The sequence below is a fragment of the Taeniopygia guttata genome, chromosome 17 (genome assembly GCF_048771995.1).
Source record: "Taeniopygia guttata chromosome 17, bTaeGut7.mat, whole genome shotgun sequence".
NCBI lineage: Eukaryota > Metazoa > Chordata > Aves > Passeriformes > Estrildidae > Taeniopygia > Taeniopygia guttata.
Genome location: NC_133042.1, coordinates 10117501 through 10135356, shown reverse-complemented (window position 1 = coordinate 10135356; position 17856 = coordinate 10117501). Strand labels below are relative to the sequence as shown.

The 17856-nt window shown below is 38.8% G+C and overlaps 1 protein-coding gene across 9 annotated transcripts in view; it reads left to right on the top strand.

Annotated features, from left to right (window-relative positions):
• Positions 1-17856, top strand: part of DENND1A (DENN domain containing 1A) — a 148536-nt gene that overhangs the window by 11127 nt on the left and 119553 nt on the right. The gene's annotated exons all lie outside the window — the stretch shown is intronic.

The following is a 17856-nucleotide window of genomic DNA, read 5'->3' as shown; positions in this document are numbered from 1 at the left end:
CACCTTAGGAAAAAAATACTAGAATCTGTCATTTTGCAAGTCATCATATATTTTATCTAACACATTTTTAGGCGTATTCTTATCTGATAGTACTAGATTTAATAAACCCCCAAACCAGTAATATCAAATCTATCTGAGTGTTTCTCTGTTGCTGTGAGCTATTTTGTGGGAAGAGAGCTCTTTGGCCTTTTTGCTTCATGCTTTAACTACTTCTGTCTACAATCTTTCCTATTTCACAGGTGTTTACTAATCTGCAGTATATTGCTCGGCTGGCACTGTTTAACAAGACAGAAAAATTCAGCACAGAAAGTCTCACTCACAAGACTTTAAATTCTTTTGTTGATTTATATTTTTTTAAAGGAGCTTGACATCTTCATCAAGTTCACAGTGGGCCTGCTTTGTTTGCTTTCTCTTGAATGCTTGATAAGATTTTTCTTCTATTGTTTTGTGCAGCAAGGACAGAACTTGCCATGGCTGAGGTGGTTTTTTTGTAAATCCACAATATGGTCATTGTCTGCTGCTGAATAATTGTGACTGCTTTTTGTACAACCAGAACTAAGGCTTTGGCTGTGAACAGATTCCTTCTTAGCGTGAAAAGAGACTAATCCATGTAAATACAGCCCCAAAATAAAGCTTTACAGAAAAAGGGAAAGGCTGCTAAGCAGGAGGGCAGAGGTCAGCAATTTAACCTTTAACCTAACAAATAAGAAGCATGAAAGTTCCCGAATTGGTTTACAAAGGCAAGCTCCTGTGATCTGTCAGTTTTTCTTTTCATGATAGAGTTGGGTGAGAAAACTGACTGACAGCTAGTGCCTTTTTAACTGCAGGTTGGAATTAACTGCTAAACTGAAACTTTCTTAGGGAGGGTTTTTCTAGTGATTCTAACAAATTATTTTCTTTCACTAGCAATACTTTTTCTTGAATTTATAGATTAATTGGAGTGGTTGTTCCTTTTAAAACATTCTTGAGGGACTCGATTTAGATACCAAATATTACTGAAACATTTAAAATTTCAGCATATGAAGCATTTAAGAATTTGGTGAAGCACTTGTTGCAATTAACTCTCTTTTACTGTGCTGTTTTAAGAATAGGGCTGCCATGCCAGTAACTGCAAAGAGATTGTACTTTGAGCAGAGTCCAAACGTTGATGTTAAAAGGGGGTGTGTGTGTGTGTGTGTGAGACTTTATTTAAGGGAGTAGTTTAACCTTTAGTTCACTCTCAGTCATAAGCATTTCCAAGGGGGTTTGTTTTTTGGTTGTTCTCAATCACAACAGGTAATCTTGTTAATGAGTGTTAACTTCTGCTCAAAGCTTAGTGCATCTGTAGTTAACCTGGATACAGACATTGCTGTAAAGGACTTTCAATTCGAGTGTCATTCAGGTGAAAAAGAAACAAAGTAGTAATGACTTTAAAGGAGACTCCCTGTGGATTTAAGAACAGGAACTTTGGGTGGTTCCTTTCCCTGAAGTTAGCACGGTCCCCTAAGTGGCTCTGACTGGTCCATCCATAGTGGGATGATGCTTCCTATGAATGTTTTCAATACAGATACTGGAAATTAGAATTTGTGTCTGTCTTTAGTCCGCTGTTGTGTAGGTTGGTAGCTGTAGCAGAGCACTGCAAAGTGCTTTAGGGCACGTAGCAGAGCACTGCTTCAAGGGCAGCACTCAGGCAAAGAAAGCGTGGGGAAGTCGAAGATGAACTAGATCTATTTGTATTGCTGGTTCTTTTTGTTATGGGGAGTTCCTTGCAAGAAGAGAATGTAAACTGGAATTCAAAAAGAGGCCTGTCAGAGTGCGCAAGGCAGGGGCTGCCTGCCATTGGTGTGGTATTTTTTGTCATGAACAAAAAGTGACATTGTTAGATTTTCCTGTGGTTTTTTTGTTGGTTTTGTTTTGTGTTGATGTTTTCTGTTTGTGGTTTGGGTGTTAGATTTTTTATAAATTGAAATGGAGTTTAAAAGAGATATTTTGAGGTTAGATTATTATCAAATAAGTGTAAAATTAATGCAAGACTATTGTTTTACTTCAGCAGTTGTCAAAACCCAAGATCAAATCTAAACAAATCCTAAACTCCACTTTCTGTGCTACTAGAGGCAATTTGCTTTTTGGTCCTTCTTGGACTAGCAAGTTTTGGTAAACCATTTGTCAAAATTCCAGATGCTGACAGATTTTTGGCTTCTGGGAAGATGATTTTTATGTCATTTTTTAAGATGGAAACAACTTTTTATATAGTCTTTAATATTACTTATTTAATGGAAGTGTTAAATAGAAACCAAGGAAGTTGGGCTTCCATATTGAGAATGACAACCTTGGGTAGAAGGATAGGAAGAGACAACTGGTACTGATAATCTGTTGGCTGGAATGGGTTATAGTCTAGAGAGTTTTTTCTGAATGCTTTCCTGGCTGTAATATCTACCATTAGAATTTGTGCTGGGATTTTAGGTGGTGGTGAAGGGAATTAGACTCACAACTCCCATTGCATTCTACAGGTGTTAACTCAATCCTGTATTTGGTTCCTTTGAAGAATCATTTACTTTGTAACTATGTAGTTCAGAATATAAATAGTGGGTAACATGACATCTTCATGAATGAATTCTTACATTGTTGCACACCTTCAGAAAATGACTCTAATTTCTGTCTGTAAAATACTTTGGAGATCCTTGAGATCTTTCCAGAGATTCTAAAACCAGATTATCACTCTGTGGAGAAACACCTATCGAAAATACTTAATGCAGACCCAAGCCAAGTGTGAAAGTGTGAAGACAGAATGGCTGGTTGAGCACACGGTCTGGGCGGAGGCAGAGTCCGGTGGCTGGTGTTTCCTGTTGGTAAGCTGTGTGTTTGACTCGGTGTTAGTTCGGTGCTGTGCTTGGTGCTTGTGTGACTCTGGCCCTGAGAGAGTGCAGACAAGCAGGGAAAGGGTCCCAGGAGGGGAGGAGCAGCTCCAGTGGAGCAGAGGCTGGTGCATGCTGTAGGATGGGTCTGTAGGACAGAGCTGCCCCGTGGGCAAGGGCGGAGCAAATGCTAATAAAACATGGCAGAGGAAAGGTAAAATGCAAAAATCCCAACCCCAAAACCAAACCCCAAGCCCCAAAACTTTCCTTAAAATAAATATGAAATTTTCTTCTTGAGATGTACTTCACTTGCACCTAAAGTAGTTTCTGGTTTTAACTGATACTTGTCTGTTGGTCATTGACTCAGTTTAATTTGAAGAGTTTATCAAACATGTAGAAAAGATTCATTAGGGTAAATAACCCTCTCTTAAAGCTATAACTTCTGTCCAAAAATGTATTAACATTCATATATTTTTTTTACGTTTGCCACAAAATAATTTATTGATCTCATCTTACTCCATTTTATCTAGAGGTGATCCTGACATGCAGAAAAGTGTTATAAATATGATTATTTTCTTCATTGTGATTAAATTCTTTCTACACTAAAGATCAGATTATATTTGCCCTGTGTATTTGTTAAGGCCTGTTTGTGATGATCCATCATTTTCTTTTGTACGCAGTAGTGGTAAAAATTGTTTTTAGTTTGTGTTTGGGAAAATTTACGTGTAAAATATTTGCTAGAAAGATCTACCACTACAGTATATCACAGTGCATCAGTATTGTCTAATTAAAGAGACCTCTTTAAGGTATGTTCTGCTGGAAAGAATTAGCATGTTAAAACAGAAGTGTGCAGCTCTCTGTGTACATGGCAGTGTTCATAAACAAGAATAGATTTAGTGAGTAAATAGAATTATTTAACTTGTTCAGTATTTTATTCTTTAATGAACCATGGACGTATAGAGTAGTAAAATCTCACAATTTGCCATCTCTCTTGCATGGATGGCAAACGCGTGTTTTGTTGCACTTAGAAATACTAAATGTGGCATCTAGCAATACAGTAATTACAGCTTATCATTTTGATGTATTTCTTGATTGCTTTGCTCTACCCCGGCCATGGGATTCTGTCCTTCACTAAATCATCTTGAAACAATTCTGTATCTAGATTAAATCCTTAGAATACAGTGGGTATCAATCACATGGACAATTAAAATTAAGTATTGACATGTTTTTAAAATAGTCATTCATCTCAATTTTGTTTATCTCAAAAGTTTTAAAAACCTAATGACCTCATTGCAGCTCGACTATAATTACCATGTTTAAACTTCTATGCATTTTTTAGTTTAAACAGCCTTTGTGTTTTTTTTAAACCAAAAGAAAATTAATGAGAAGAGACAAAGAGACATCAAAGAGGTTTTCCCTCTGATTGCAGTGTTAGAAGTTTTGCCTGAAAATAGGTTACATTTCTTCTGTTTTCAGCTGAATCCTCATTAACTTTACATTTTAATGATGTCCAGAGCAAATTATACGATTATGGGAGATGCCTTAAAGGGAAGCTTAAAGGACACCTTTTTAATGTTTGTTTCTTTACTGGTAGCAGTATTTGCACCAGTATTATAAATAGCATTAGACTGCTGAAAGTAATTCTAAAACATATCAAAAATATATTCCATTTTTGCCATATGTGTAGTATGAGTGTCTTAATTTAATATTTAACACAAATAGGGCATGTTATGGGGAGATCTTCGTCTTTGTAGAAGAAAAATGTAAATCAGATCCTTTGAAAGACTTTACAAATTACTTGTGCATCTTCTATTCAGTTTTGTTTATAATGATCAAGTAAAATGGAGACAGATGATTTAAAAAAGTCTTGGAATTGTTTTGTTTTCTTGAACATTCCATGAGACAATCATTGAAGTGTTAATAAAGTGCTAGTTTGTATTTTTACCATGACAAAAAGCATTACTGGGGGAACGTGGTAGAATTTCAATTTATAGTGTTTAGAGGAGCTCTAATAAAAGCGGTTCTGTGTTCTAATGTAGTTCTACTAAAAAATAAGATTGCATAATTAACTTTCTAGATGAAGAATTGTGCTACATCAACAAAACCTTGTATTCAGTACACCTTAAACAAGGCTACCTGGAATTGGCAATAGCTGGAATGGAATTTGGACAGTTTGGAATGAAATACATAATTTCTGACTGTAGCTCAATGCAAAGTTAGAAAAGCACATCCAGCTTGGTGGACTTTATGTGATATTGTGTTAGAAAATGGATTTGACTCTTTCAAAGGTTTGGCTCTCTGCAAGTGTGAAAACAGCTGTTGAAAGCCATGGTTTAAGTTCCTAGTTAATCTTAAGTCTTTTAGCTTTGATGCCTGCTAATGTAACTTTAGCTTGAAGATGGTGTTGCTAAAGGAAATAAAGGTTCAGTGCAATTTCCTGCTTTTTCTCATCTTTATTTTATAATTATCAGAGAATTGACAATCTTTAGTTGAGATGCAGAGTAAAAATACTGATGAATAAACTCAGGAAGATACGGATTACAAACTTCTAGCTGACAGAAAGATGTGCATGTTATTTTTATTTCCTTGGCAAGAAGAATTTTGTATAGAATCATATTAGCACTGAAAACATGGAATGTTCTTCCTGGTAGCTTGTTCTCCAAGTATTTGCAGTGTGGCTGTTTCCAGCCAGTTATGTGTTAATGATACTGCAAGGCTGAAGCATTCCAATCATTCATATGCCTGTCCTCCCTTTCTCATAAGGGTTTCTTTGCTCAGGGTTTTTGCCTTATTCCTTTAGCTTTGTTGTGGTCAATTCAGTCAGTATAATAGCAGAGATACTGGCTTTTTTTCCCTCTTTTTTTTTTCTTTAATAGAGAGTTATGTTAGAGATATACTATAACAGAGATAAGAGCTATTTATGTCCTAAGCTATTGATTTTTAATTAATGTTGCCTGGGCTCATACATGTTGGCAGAATTGCTAACAGCTTGTGGCATTTTTTAATTCACATCTTCTTTTTTGGTATTTTGACAGTGTCATTCATATCTCATGAAAAAGTACCTCGTCAGGTTAAATGTGTTAAAACACCGAGCAAAAAAAAAAAGAGAGAATGGAACATAGGGCTGCCTAGAAACCTTGATCCATTGCCAAAGTATTTAAACAATTTAGTGTTTTGGTTTTCTAGCTCCAAGCTGCTTCTCAAATCCCTTGCTAATTAATCCAGTTAATTCTTTGTAGACTAACTGTATGCAGGGCTTTTTCTTGGGCCTCTATCGCTGAGAACCCTGTTTTGTTTGAAGCAAACCTAAGCTTGGTTATAAAGGTTGTAGTAGCAACGTGAGCACTTGCAGATGTAAATACAGTGCCTTTTAAAAAGGAGTTGTGTTTGTGTGGGTGACTTCTAATTTAATCTTTCATGTTTAAAAATTAAACATACATACTTGTATAAAAAGATGGAGAGAACTTCATCATTAGTTTGTTACTTAGAAAAGGCTGTGGAGCCTCTGTGGAACAATTACGGCATGGAGCACTGACGATGTGGTACTAGAGCTAGTGATATATGTTTATTTTTCAATGAGTAAACCATGGTAAATAGCATTAATTTCTGTTCTCAAAAAGGATGTTTGGGCGTAGCCCTAGCAAGAGTTTAGCAAAAAGGAGAGTTTTTAGAAATGACCTGTTGGTGCTTGAAATTCTGGTGAGAGTACAACAGCAGTATGAATTCAGACCTCCAAAAAGCATCTGGGGAGCAGAGAGCTTAGAAATCCAATTAGACATGGAATGAAATAATGAGAACAGAGTAGGTACTGCTCAAGGTGTGATAAGAGCTGCCCAGCTCTTGAGCTTCCTTCTCATTTGTCTGATTTGTGAGAACTGTTTCCTGCAGCATCCCACTCCCAGAGTCGATGGTCAGCTGCACTTCAGCACAGCCTGGATCATCAGCCTGTGGAGAGAGTTTGTACAGGTGGATTCAAGTTACAGTTTTAGGTTACCTTTGGAGTCGGTAGTGAAGGAAAAAGATTGTTTTCAACAAATCTGCTGCTAAGGGTGACCAGATTGAAACGAATCTGCAGAGCTTTGAAAAGGGCTGAAAGTTTAGTTGGGAGTTTGTGGTTTCTTAAAGCTGGGCAAGGGAAAGAGATAGGAAATTAGTGCAATTGCTGTGTTTATATACAACTGACTTCCAGGCTGTGACGTGATCATGAAATGTTCCTGCTCAGAACTGGACTACTCCACTCTCTCAGGAGCATTTTGGTAGCTGGATGTATGTTCTCATACATCTTGGAAGTATCAAGTGTCTGAAAACATTTTTTGTGGTTAAAAATCCTTTTGATACCCTTGCCTTTTCTACAGTAGCAGAAATGTTTTAAATTTTTTTAGCAAGATGATAGATTTCCTGTCTAGCTGCACTGAATATCAACTAACTCCTCTTTATCTAAACCAAATTTCTCTTCAAGCTGACAGCACTGCTTTAAATGTGCTAAACTTATTTTCACAGAGACCTTCTTTTTGTTTCAGCACTGCACACAGCACAGTGAGCTTTGCTAATAGTAACTGAAAGCGTTGCAGCCATAAACTAGGTCAGTCCTGCAAGTGTCAATATATCCATGGCTCTGTTGTGCTGCCTGATGCTGTCCTGTTAATGAACTTTCTTCCAAAAGAGAGAAGTCATTCTGAGCAGCTGAACATGAAGTGAATTTGTTTTTCTTTCATCTCATGGTCATTAGCTCCATGAGATGTATTTTTCCATGTTAGGACCTCCTTCCCCTCACCCCCACTAAGTTTTGAATTATATTCAAGAAGTTCAACTTCTGTCATAAACATTTCTGACTCCAAAGAAATGTTTTACTGGGGTGCATGTTGGATGCTTTTCCTGGTCTTACAAACTTTCCTCCCATTTAATACTTTGGTTGAAGGCTTTCATGGACCTCAGTGATGCTGCAGCCTTGGGTGAGGCTCACTGTGACCAATCTCTGATTTTTTTGGTTTTTTTTAAACTGGATTCCAGCTTACCTGTTCTTACAGATTTTTACTATTTTACCATTTTGAAAGAATGGGCAGTACCAATAAGAGTGGTGAATTGAGATGGTGTGTTGCATGGCTCAAGCTGCAACAGAAAGATGAGGCCGAATACTGAAAGGTACAAGGCCAAGTTCTGAAGTGTCCCAATAAAATAATTAGTGCTCTCTCTTATGTGCGATCTTTTAGAATATGAACTTGCACACCTCAAGGCTCAGGAATATGTTGGTGACTGTAGAAACCCTTGGTCAGTTCAGTTTCTTAGCCCAGGTTTCTGGGGTTATCAGTGCAGTGAGTGTGAAGCTCTAAGCATGACTACACTAGAAAAGCTACAAGCAGAACACCACTGTGAAATCAGCTCCCCAGAAATGCTCGTGAGGTTTGGCTGTCCTTTGTTGGCAAGGACATGGATGAATCAAATTTATGGTATGACACATAAGCTGTATCCTTCTGCGTGTGCCCAAAAGCATTTGTGGTGGTATCTCCACTGCAGGGACCAATGGAATGGAGAACGAGGTTTTCAGCGTTTCGTCTTTGATGAGTTGTTGGTTTTGTTTCAGTGCCATAGGGATCACTAAAGCACCTTGAACTAAGCACAGGCGCATGAAGAGAAGCCATCAAGCCCCAGCTGCTGGTGCAGCTCTGCTCTCTCTGAACTGTGCAGTTGCTGTGCCGGAGGGTCCCCTCAGAGCAGTTTGTGCAGTTGGTGACAGAGCAGTGTCTGGGAGCAGTGCTGCTCCACTGCAGTAGCACACGGGCACTTGGAGCCTGGGAACAGTTGGAGACCATCAATATTGAGAGTATGAACGTGGGGTCAGAGTTTGAATTAGAAAGTTACATAGCTTGAGGCTTAGAAATCAGTATTCGCTGTTGCATGTGTAACAAAGAAAGTTTCTCTCTGTAGTTCAGGCAATTATCCAGTTGCTCAAGAGAAGGGTTGTTGTTTTTCCTTTCTTAGTACAACACTTCAAGAACTTATGGTTGGCTACAACTCTTCTGTTCCACGTCCTTTTTCAGTCAGTTCAGATTAAACCTGATATGTGGTAATCCATATTGCCATGAATGTATTTCTGCAGAGCTTTATGTATTTCTCTGACAATATGTCTATCTGAAGTTATTGTGGTTGGTGAAGTTTGGAAAGAAATTTAAAAAAAGTCAAACAATTGTAAAATGTTCTCTAAGATACAGAAAATATGGATTACTACCAAATTTAAATTGTCAGACTATCACTAAAGCTAAACATAAAAATGACAAAAGAAACCAGCTTGGAAAGTGTTTATAAAACTCAAAGTATTTTCTAGTAGTGAAAAGCCTGGCAGTGTGTTGGAAAATACTGTTTGCTTTCATTAGCAATTCCTTTAGGTTTTGTAATGCAGTTGATTGATTTCCATGGCCACATTGTGGTTTTACACAAGTTCCTTTTAATACAATATTGCTAAAAAGCAATATGAAATTAAAATATTAATTCTGGTTTTCTTCAGAGCAGCAACTAAGTTAAGAGTTATTTGGTTGACACAGGAAAGTAGAAAATGTATCATGACATAAAAATTTCTTGTAAAATTAATTGAATAAGGATTTTTAAAATGAAGCTGCTTAGTATGCTAAATAATACAGTTGGGTATTAATTCAGGTGGCTATAAGTTAACTGATTTTGTCAAACATAACTTCTATTTTTGCTGCTGTACAAAGTGAGCTTAGATAAATTGTTTTGGGTGCATGTGCTTGGCCCTTCAGCAGAAGAAGTGATCTTGGGCCAGCAGACAGGCATTCAGAAGCCATCTGAAATACATGTCCTGTAAATATTGAAGAGGTGACTGTTTACGGTAAAGCTGTCAAAGCTCTGGTTGCTTTGGTCTTAGCCTGAGAATTTGCATTCTGAGAATCTAAGTTAACAGATTTAGACAATTACTGCTTGTGTCTAGTATTGTTAAACTCTAGATGATGCACTAATTTGGATTAATTAATTAATCAGGATTAATTTTTGCTGCATGTTAGCTAGATGTGATAAAAGTCTTTTTAGTTTTCTTTCTTTATTGCTTCTGAGACTTCTGGAGAAATCTTAGCTTGTAAATCCTGCTCTGCATGGTATTGGCACTTCCAGACTGTCACATTTAAATCAGAGTCTGAAATATTAGTTAACTGATTCTTTCATATCCCCATGACAAGCAGGGCTTGCCAGCTGCTGTGGAAGTGGGGAGACTGTCACCAGGCAACTCCGCTGTCTCGGAATAGAAATACAAAGAGGCAGGAGAAAAACAAATTCAGTATTCATGGCCTGAGCACTTAAAACACATCTCTATTAAATTTATAGAGTGTCAAAAAGGTTATGAGAAAAAAAACTTTGATCAAACACAAATAAATTAAAAAATTATTAAACCCCCAAAAAAGCCTGCTTAAAGTAGGTGTTCCCATTCAACTTCTGTATTTAAACTCTTTTGTATAATTATTGCAGGCAGCCTGTAAAAAGTTTCAAAACACTTCATATTTCATTTTGTAAGCCAGGCTTTGTGGATTTCTTGACCATTGGAGTACGATTTTACCTAATTATATTTTTTGCAAGTTTTAGCTGCTGTATAATTTGCTGACTAAAATTACAGGGGGAAAAAAAGAATTTAATATATAATCCATTCAAAATTTGCAGTTAGCAGGACTCCTGGAGTTTGGCTTCGATTTGCAGGAATACTACATTTCTGAACAGATGGTTATCAAGAGAAATATCCCCTTAAGTGCACAGTAAAGCAAACTCAAAAGATTCATCAACCGTGCTTTAATGTGGGCTCGAGGTATCACCAAAGTCATTAACCAGTGCAGAGAAAAGATCTGAAGACCTCAAATGAAGATGGGAGATGTAACAAACAGGCCTGGAAATAAGTACTTATTTTGTCTTCTGGTTCTGATCACTGTTTTTTTAGTTTTAGCTCTATCCTGTGCATCCCCTTCTTACAGTTCTAGCTTTAGTTCTGTCAGTATCAGCAGTTTAAAAATTAATCTGGACTGAAAACTTCCTGCTCTTCTTTGTAAAGAAATAATTCTGAGTTTACTGATCACTTAAGACATCTTATGCTTTCCAGTGTCTCCCTACTCTTAGCAGTTTAGAATGGTAGCAACAGACATTAATCTGTACCATTATACAGCTGGGTTTTGTGAAACCAATAGTGTGGTATGGTGAAACAAAAGAACTTAAGGATTTAATAGAGAGATATTTCCCCAATTGTATTTCCTATTTTGAGAACACTGCTTGCACCACAACTGTTTCCCAACTTCCATTAAAAGAATTAGTAAAGTTTTGATTAAACCTGGCCCCGTTCCCTGTAAGAGTCTGAGGGAGTAAATAACAGCAGTTAAGATGGAACATGTTGCCTTATAAGAGGGTCTGACTAACCACTCTGCACGTGGCAAGCTGGGCAGTTCAGCAGCTTGACGTGACACCGAATAATTGATGAGGAAACCAATGGAGCCTCTTCTGTTTGTAAAAGGCAGTGAGTGTTTTTCCTGTCTTCTTATCAAAGAAGTGAGCGTTGCTTTTGTTTATGTAACAGGACTTTAAGGTGAACCAAGACGCCTTTAGATGGAAAGTTGGTTTGTCTGCTAGAAACAGTGAAAGTCTCATATTTAACATTTACTTTGAATGACTTAAAAAGCTGCTGCTGTTCTCATGTCTGCACTGGAAACCTGGTGTGAGGGGATCAGAAACCTGGTGTGAGGGGATCAGAAACCTGGTGTGAGGGGATCAGAAACCTGGTGTGAGGGGATCAGAAACCTGGTGTGCACTCCACATGTATGGACATTACTCTGACAGCCTGTGCCAGTTCTTGAGTTGTTAGAGCTGTTACCTCTCTCCATCTCTTCATTCTGGAGAGCTGTATATTGCCTCAAGTAAAAATCTGCAAGGTAATCTGTAACTTAACCTGCTTTTTTTTGGAAGGATATTTTAAAAAACGCATACAAGATGTTGCTGAACACTGCTGAGGAAAGTTTTGTTCCTCACTGCCCCTCTGGCTCTTGATGTGTTAATAATATAAAAACAATTATGGAAATCATAGTGATTTGCTTAATCTGTTCTGGATTTCTCCCTTCCTTCCTGTTTCCTATGATGTATATTTTATACTGTGTTTGCTCTCAGTCTTTGCTGCTTTTGCATCACTTTACTGAAGTCTGAACAGCATTTTGTGTCTGAGTTACAAACCTTATATTATGTTTCCATATTAAACTGTTGTGAAAAGCATTTTCATGTTACCAATGATGTTTTTGGCACTTGCAGGGCAGACTTCCAAATGTTCTGTTGAAGAGAGAGAGGCAAGCTTAGGAGTCTGTTTTTTGTGGCATGACTGTCCGTGGCCTCGTGCACAGCAGCTGATGCACCAGTCCTGGCTGGTTCTCTCACTGCAGGGCCGTGTCCACCGACCCAGGCCCAGCCTGGATCCTGGGGGTGGGATGGTTCTTTGCCCTGCGGTCTGCTAGGTGAAGAGGTTGATTATGAACTCACGTGGGTTGTGTGTTTGAGTGTGGAACCTGCTGTGGGTGCTTGCTGTGCTCAGCGACGCCTTGGGGTGACATCGGTCTCCCACACTGTGGTGCTGGCAGTGGACTTGTGTGATGGGATGGAAGACTTTCTTGTAGAATTTTCTTCTGCATCTTCGTTGTTTTCTGACTTGCACACTTCTAGAATAAAGTGCACTTCAAAAAGAAAGGAATGAAGGGTTAAAACTGCATATTAAATAAAAATGGAAATTTTTATTCCATATGTCTTTTATGTCAGAATTTGTTCTGAGGTTTCATGTCTGTCTTGTGTGTGTGTGTAGGTTTTTTTCTTTCCCACATTTTCTCCTCCCATCCCCGCCTTTTTCCCTCCTCCCCTGCTTCCTGCTCTCCGAGATGGTATCTGCAGGCTGAGCTGCAGCAGGTTAGGGGCAAGCAGGAGTGTTCGGCTGTGCTGAGTGCAGGACACCAAGGAGTTTGCAGAGGTTTGGAAAGAAGTTTGCATTGCTTTTTAGTTGTGCTGCATAAGGATGAGAATGTGTAGTGGGTATTGAAATTAAAAGTTACTCTGAATGGAATTCCTGTTCATTTTAGAGGGATTGCACCTATAAGGACCTTAAAGGAGTGAATGAGGTAAAGAATTAGGAGAAAAAAATGAAGTAATTTTTCACTATATTTTTTGGCTGGCTTTTATCAGTAAAAGCAAGTTTGTTTATATTGGGTTTGCATGGTTTACTCCGGGAAATATTTTCTGATAATTTTCTGAAAACTTCTCTGGTCTTGTAATTTCCATACAATTCAAATACAGACCAATTTGAGCTGTGCTATTTGTAGAAGTAATTAAGCATGTGTCTTTTAAAGCAAAACTCCTCACTTTATGACGTAAGAAAAGTTGTGAGTAAAAGAGCAGCATAGTTACACTAATATGCCATTGTAGCATGTTCCCATCCTGTCATCTGGAAAATTAAATCAGGTTCCAGCATGGATTAACATCCAGACTTTTGTGGAGGGGAAGGTACTGTCTTAAATGCCATGAAATTGAACAATGGGATTATACAGTTCACAGCTAATTTCAATATTCTGCTGTATTTGGCTTTTTGTTAAACAGGATCCTGTATGGAGAGGCAGGGATAGCTTTTAGAACTTGGAAACATTCACGTATGTAATGAAATAATAACAATAATAACAGGGATATGTTTGAGTAATGAATGCAGTGCTCTGAGTAGTGTGCACAGATATGACATGGAATCTCCACTTCCAGAGGGAAGATCCGGCTGTGTTAGCCATGAGAACTGCACTCACCCAGTGTGGAGTCTGCTCTGTGTTACCCCTCTGGCGAGCCTGTAAGTGCTGCAGAAAAGCCTTGCTCTCTGTCCCCAAGAATGAGTGCTGGCTTTGCTCACCCCTTTCCAAAATAACCCCCCCGTTGTTCCAGTGGGAAGTGATTCCATCAGTTCCCTCAGAAGCACCTCTTAAAATAGTTGTAAGGGACACTGCTGCAGAGGTAGCCACATAGCCTATTTCATACGGGGTTTTCCAGCCCGTTCCTCCCTGGGACACTCTGTCCCTGGTGAGTAGCAAGGGCTGCTGGAGCTCCAGGACTTTGGCCAGCTGAGATTTTGTGGCAGCAGCTGCTTTGTATGGAGCTGTATCCTCTGGGCAGAGAGCTTCCAGTGGTGCATGTCAGGTTGCTGAGTGAGCCCACTCATGGATCTTAAGAAATTGCTACAACGTGCCATTGGTTAACAAGCGTTTTTAAACCTGAGTGTAAGCATTAGGAATAAAATCAACTTTTTTCTTGGTACCAGCAGTTTAAGTTTGTGACATATGTGTATTTCATTGCATTTGTGCCCCTACAAGAAGGGGAGATTGAAGATGGGATGGTGTATTTTAGCTTTATTTTTGAATGTTATTGCTTGTATTCTTTCTGCTTTACACTTGCAACTTACAGTTTCCAGTGCTGTACTTCAGCATGTATTTATATTCATGGATGGCTGTTTTCCAGGGAAGTTTGTGAGCACTTGCTTTAGGCAAAAACTGTGTGGATCTTGTCATCTTTGTGAACTGAAACTACAAAACCAGTTGTAATGGAAGATAAAGAGGAGGTACTAGGTTACCAACAACAGAAAAGTTCAGCATGTAGCACAACCTGAATTCTTGTTTTGGGATTTGGACAAGTTTAGTTCGAGAAGCATCTTCATAATTCCTGTGACTTTTTCCTTTTTGGGATTAACCTGTGCTGTGTTTGTTCCTGGTTTGCAAGGTCTCCTCCTGCTCTCAGCTGAGCTTTCAGAGCTCGGTTAAGTTATAGGTGACTGCAAGGCTTCAGCTCAGTGCTTTGCTGTAGCTGGGCAAGAGCTTGGTTGGGGTTTCAGCCTGGCTCTTCCCTTGTTTTGATGTCAGCAAATAGATTCCACTCTCCTGAACTTGAAAAAAGTATTTTACATGTGTTTACTTTGCATCATTTCACTTGAAAGCCTGTTAAGTACCTGGAATAACAGCGTTCCCTATGTTTTGAGTTGCAAAGGGCTTTCTTACTGTCTAGGACTACAATGGAGCTGCATCTAACTGTTTGCATGCACTGTGTAAAACAAATTACTGCGACTAAAAGTGTTTGACATTCCCAAGTTACTTTAGTTTTACAGGCAGAGTTGACAGTCAGTTCTGTTCATGTGTTTGTCAAATATTTCACAGGAGTGCCGAAGCAGTTTTCATTGATACTTGGGGTGCTGATTAAAGCTGAATCCTGGGTGCTGGCTTGGCCTGTATCTGTTTGTTTGACTGTTTTCTCTTGTTCAGAATAATTTGGATATCATATCTGTTGTGATTTTTGGGTGACTTGTGCTTATTCCTTCAGGGGAGAGCCTGGCTGAATAATATAACAGCAATGTTTGATTTAGAGATATTTATATTTCATAAAGTTAGGTATCTTGAGGGCTACTATTGTATGTATTTATGTCAGTCCTCTTGGTGTTGTGAGGGTAGTCTGGCTTCCTGAAACTTCATTACATGACCGTGTAGAATTTAAATATACTTCTATTGTGTATACCTGGGTAGGTGGGTAGAGTTGAAAACACCTTTCAAATTCACACTGGGTTAACAGTGAAGAATGGATGCAGTGATGAAAGCTGTAAGATGTGAAGTAGTTTCTTTTCCCCTGTGACTAGGGTAGTGTTTTCTAAATAAAGATAGTGCAAGTTTAGTAAATATTCCCAGACCATTTAAAAGGTGAAGTGATGGAGCTGACCCAATCTTAAATAGAAAGGACTTGTGAAAACATGAGGACCTGTGGCTGCCAGGCAAAGCATAGAGTAGTTTTCTTACCTGTAGTGTTCCAGTTTGTCTGGATTAGCCATCCTGATGCCGTTGTGAGTTGTGTCATCCCAAGTGGCCTGTGGACAAGCTGTGTCCCTGTGTCACACGGGCCTGTGACACACAGGGCAGTTCCTTCAGGTGGGACCGTAGCAGGGATGTGTTTGCTCAGGGTGAGTTCAGCTGCTGTGAACGTTGGAATCTCACCAAGCCCTGCACAGACCTCTGCCTCTGGGCCAGGAGCTGAGATGGGGCTCTGGGCTGTCCTTCATGGCAGGGAGCTCCAGGAACACAGAAGGGCTTTCAAGATGCTAAGAAAACAGGAAAAATACATGTTTACATACACACACAATCACTTTGTATGCCTAATCTGTTTTGTTGGATTTTTCAAGAATGGTTTGCCATCTATGGACGAATGTGTTTAGAGCAAACACACTTTGGATTTATGTCAAACTCAGTTCCTCATTTCCCTAAGAAAATGGTAAACGATACAATGTTTTGTGTGGCAGTATGTGTATATATATTTATATTAAGTTAGAGAGCAATGCATCATCTGAGGGGCAGGGGGGTGGAATCTAAATTTCATGTTCAGACACCATTACAGATGTCTGCAGCAATACAAATTTGTTTCTTTCATTGATTTGGGGTTTTTTTCCCATGTGGAATTCTGAAATCTTGACCTCCTTTAATTAATTTAAAAATTATTTTAAAATCTGCATCTTACTAGGTGTGGCACAGTTTCCTTTTAGCACTGATGCTGTACTTGCTGTGCTGAAGTGGGAAGCTGTACTGTCCTGTTAATTGCTAACTATGTGCATGTGCAGAGGGAGCCCATGCCAGCACAGTTGGTCACATCTTTTGTGTGTTTGGACACTTTGCTCACTTATCTGCGTGTAGGCTGAAGACTTTTCAAAGGAAGGCTTTAAAAGGAAATCCCTTGCTCTCTGTTTCTGAATTGCTGCGGTAATGTAGATGGGTTTGCTGATATGTGCATGTACAGTTTGATATATTGTATGTGTATCATGGTGAAATGTTAAGACCAAGCATCTGATTGTCTGGAAAATGTAAAGCTGGAAAGTTTATGAAGGCCTAGGCTGTTGGATTTCTCACGTGCACAGAGTACACCATGGACAGGAGCTTGCACCTGCTGGCAACGGGGCCACCGTGGCCCAGCTCCTGACTCTGCCAACGCTGCTCTGGGGACTCGGGGCTGGCACCCACGGCAGGGGAGGTGCCCGTGCCATCCCTGGCTTCTGAGCTGGCATGGCCAGCCTGGGGCCGTGTCTGCAGCACCAAACCCGGCCTGGCACTGAAGGGCAGTGCTGCCACTATACTGTTCATTTGTTTGTGCATTGAACTTGATTTTGAACTCTTCCTGATAGTTACATGGTTTGGTGTTTGCAATTAAAAAATTATCTTTGTAGAATGGAATGTGGCCTTCTCCAATGTATTCCTTTGAAAAATGGATGGCTTTGAAGAGATCTGTTCTAAATAGGTTGTCATATAAATAATTTCCATCATGATATTCTGTTGTTTTATGAACACCTCTAATTAAATTTAAGATAACTTCTCAGGGAATACTACCATATTATTTATTCTGACAGCCAAAGAGTACGGACATTGGATCAGTCTTGAATGCTTGGTACTCTGAAGTGTTTCACACTTGTTTTCCTGATGAGAGAGGTTTCAGAACTGCATTAATTGCCTCTTTACAATTCTGAATAAATATGTTCGGGTTTTTAGGGACCGTACCTTAACATAATTATAAAGTAATTTTGAGGGATTTGTAAACTGGTATCACTGAAAACTGTCTATGGAGATAAATTAACACAGTGCCTGGAGGTGGCAAAACTGATAGTCTGATTTTAACCAAAATGAGGTGCATTGGGTAACCATTTCCTGGTGACAAGCCCAGGTGGCAAATTACAGCCAGAAAGATTAGCCCAAGTACCAGCCTGAAGTTCAGTCTAGCACCAGGGCTTCTCTTAAAAATTAATTAATTAATATATTTATATTTATATTTATATTTATATTTATATTTATATTTATATTTATATTTATATTTATATTTATATTTATATTTATATTTATATTTATATATGTCTCTGTGTGTGTACAGACAGACATTTTTGGTTTCATTTGTTTTGTGTGTGTTTTATGTACAGTTTTTTTTCTGTCTGGAGGAGGGTAAAGGGAGAGCCTTGAAAAGT